General features: G+C 40.7%; 1 pseudogene; it reads left to right on the forward strand.

Annotated features, from left to right (window-relative positions):
* The first annotated feature begins 2239 nt into the window (after positions 1 to 2239).
* LOC114623278 lies at positions 2240 to 2892 on the forward strand (annotated as a pseudogene).
* Positions 2893 to 3626: the final 734 nt, after the last annotated feature.

Consider the following 3626-nt stretch of genomic DNA (forward strand, 5'->3'; position numbering starts at 1 on the left):
AGGGGAGGGGAGGGGAGGGGAGGGGAGGGGAGAGGAGAGGAGAGGAGAGGAGAGGAGAGGAGAGGAGAGGAGAGGAGAAGAGATTGGAGTAAAGGAAGTCCAGAAGCTAGCAAGACAAAAACAAATCCTTGAACCTCTTTATCCTGTATGTGATTCTTTTTTGTAGTCTCATCTACAAAGTGAGTTCTAGAACATCAAAGGCTATTCAGAGAGACCCTGTCTTGAAAAGAAGAAGATGAAAAGAAAAAAAGAAAAACAACATTCTTTGACAGAAAACAAAGCATAGATTTTAATTTGTCACTTTTTATAATAGCTAAAGTTTTGTAACTTAAAATTTTTAAGTTTTTTCAATCTTTATAATTTTAAATGCTTTTATTTTTAATTGAAAACAGATTTTTTCTGTCTTTGTTTGCAACTCTCCCATATCTCATATCCCCCTACCACCCACTCACTCAAATCCATATTATTTCTTACTTTTTGTCACTAGAAAAGAAACAGCCATTTCAATAATAGTAATAATAATTAATAATAATATAAAAATAAACAGACTTGTGTAGGACAAAAAATTCAGTAAAAATACCCCCAAAAAATCACAGGAAATATGTATAGGCTCAAAAGGTACACACTTTGACATACATAGAGATACTCTAAAATTTCAAAACTGGAAACAACAACATATATAAGCAAAAGACCTGTAGGGGAAGAAAAAAATAAATGAAGGTAATTTTTTTAAATGCCCAGACAAAGCATTATGAGACAAAATAACTCCATTGAGTTTGGTATTTGTTGACTGCAGGATTCGGCCTTAAGCTTGTTGTGTACCTAATGATATTCTGTTGGAGAAAACTAACTTTTCACATACAAATGGTTATGAATTGGAGATATTCTCTTGGTTAAGGATGGAGGCTTGTGTCCTCTTTTACTCTCAGTGTTTGAATTTTATCTGGTGTAGACCTGTTCAGGTCTTGCACATACTGTCAGTCTCTGTGAGTTCATGTGTCTATTGGTCCTACTGTGCTTAGAAGGCCTTGTCTCTTTGGTGTTCTCCACATCCTCTGGCTTTTACATTATTTCTATAGTCTCTTCTACAGTGGTATCTAAATTGTAAAGGGAGAGAATCAATGGAAAGATCCCATTTAAGACTGAATGTTCCAAAATCTTTTTTCTCTGCACCTTGTCCAGCTGGAGGTCTCTGTATTTATTTCAAAATACTGCAGAAGGAAGCTCCTCTGGTTATGACTGAGCAAAGCATTGATCTTCGAGTATGGCAGAGTATCAGGAATAATTTTGCTGTTCTATTCAGTTAAAATATGACATCGTGAAACTGAAAAGCTTTTGTACGATAAAGTACACCATCATTTGGACAAAGTGGCAGAGTACAGTTTGGAAAAAGATTTTTACCCACTACAAATCTGATAGAGGGCTAATAAAATACATAAAGAGTTTTAAAAATTGACATGAAGAAAACAAATAACCCAATTCAAAATAGGGTACATATCTATAAGAAAATACTCAAAAAAGGAAACACAAATGATTGACAAGCAAATAAAAATGTTCAACATCCTTAGTCATCAAGAAACTGTAAATCAAAACTACTTTGAGATTTTATCATATCCAAGTTCAAATGGCCTAAATCAATAACTCTGGAGAGTGCTGGAGAGATGTGGAGTAAGAACACTTCCCGATTGCTGGTATGTGTGCAAACTTGTGCTAACACTATTGAAATCAGTATGATGGTGTGTAAGGAACCTGGGAATCAATCTATATCAAGATGTAGCTATATCACAATTGACTCTACATCCTACCTTGGAGACACTTGCTCAACCATGTTCATTATGGCTCAATTCATAATAGACAGAAATTATTTTGTATTTTATGCAATATAGTTTATCATGTACTTATTGCTTTTTTTAGTAGGTATGTCTTGCAATAAGAGAAAGAAAATTATAGAAATATAAAGCATAAAAAGCATAAAAATATTCTTTTTATACTTACATTTTAATTATGTGTTTCAAATTAGTACAATTGATCCTTGTATTTCTTATGATAGTGCATTACTTATACTGAATTACTGAAGTTTTTTCTAATAAATAGACTGTGGCTTATTACAATTTGAGTTAAATATTTCCAAGACTCTTAACTCAAACTATTTATTATACTATGAACACATTAACTATATATATACATACACACAATCAGCTGCAGGCTGGGGCCATGAGTGCCCTGTGCCACCTAGGTCATGAGGACAGAGGGCAGAGGTAGCAGGGCACCTTTCAAGCCCGGGACTTTGTGAAGCTGCCTGTGTCCATCATCCAGCAGCTGTACCACTGGGACTGCGGCCTAGTCTGCTCTAGGATAGTGCTTCAGTACCTGGGCCAGCTAGACGATGGGGAGTTTGAAAAATGCCCTGCAGGAGCTGCAGCTGACCAGGAGCATCTGGACCATCGACCTGGCCTACCTGATGTGCCACTTTGGTGTGAGACACGGCTTCCGTACCCAGACTCTGGGTGTTGACAAGGGTTACACGAACCAGTCCTTCTATAGGAAGCACTTTGACATGGAGGAGACCCGAGTGAACTAGCCTTGGCACAAGACAAGGCCTGCAAGGTCCAAGTGGAGAAATGTACAGTGAGTGTGCAGGGCATCCAAGCACACCCAGCCCAGTGCCACATGGCTATTGTGTTGATGAACTCCAGGGTGCTACACTGTGACCTGTGCCCCAGCCCTGTCAAGTACTGCTGCTTCACTCTCAGTGGCCACTGCTGCTTCTGCCACACCCCCCGACTACCAGGGCCACTTTATCATTCTGTGTGGCTATAACAGGGCTACAGGCTGCATTTTCGATAACAACCCAGCCTATGCTGACTGAATGTGCAGTACCAGCATCAGTAACTTTGAGGAGGCCAGAACTAGCTATGGCACAGCTACCTGGACAGCTGACAGGAGGAGCCTGGCATGCCAGGTCCTCAGATCCTATGTTCTGTCTCAGCCAGGCCCACTGAGGATACCCACACCCAGGGCTGCTGGGGCTGGGGTTCAGAATTCTAGCCTCAGCCTGTTTGACAAAGCTCTTGGGAACTCTGTGACTGCTTTGTCCACCAGTGTCATCATGTCATTTGTCCTAAACACCTTGTAGTTGCTGGAGACAACTCAAGAGCATCTAAGGGGAGTATTTCTCAAGACCCTAAGACTGACTCTAGCTGTGCCCAGTGGAAGACCTTAAGTCTGTGCTCAAGGCAGGAACCCTTGACGAGAAGCAAGTTTGAGAAGACCACATGCAAATCCAGGCCTGTGACTCTGGGCCACTCTAAGCCATAGTGGATGTTCTCACTGCTCTCTCCTGCCTCCAATGGACTCAGGACTCTGGGACTGGTTACTAGGCCTTGTTATCATGCAGCATAAGCATATTTCACAGCCACTCTGAGGCTCTCTGATCCCTCGGATGCTGATGCTTTCTTAGCCTCTAGGTACCTTCTGTAGAATGGAAAGCTTTTATGAGTGGGCAGGGCCAAATGGATGAGAGAAGAAGAGAATGTTTTAGGAACAAGGAGTTGACTAGAGACTTTTACAGATAGTCCCTGCATCTACAAGGCCTCCTGATACCAGCTTGACTTCCACAGCAAGAC

Source organism: Grammomys surdaster, unplaced genomic scaffold (assembly GCF_004785775.1).
Source record: "Grammomys surdaster isolate TR1022 unplaced genomic scaffold, NIH_TR_1.0 195, whole genome shotgun sequence".
NCBI lineage: Eukaryota > Metazoa > Chordata > Mammalia > Rodentia > Muridae > Grammomys > Grammomys surdaster.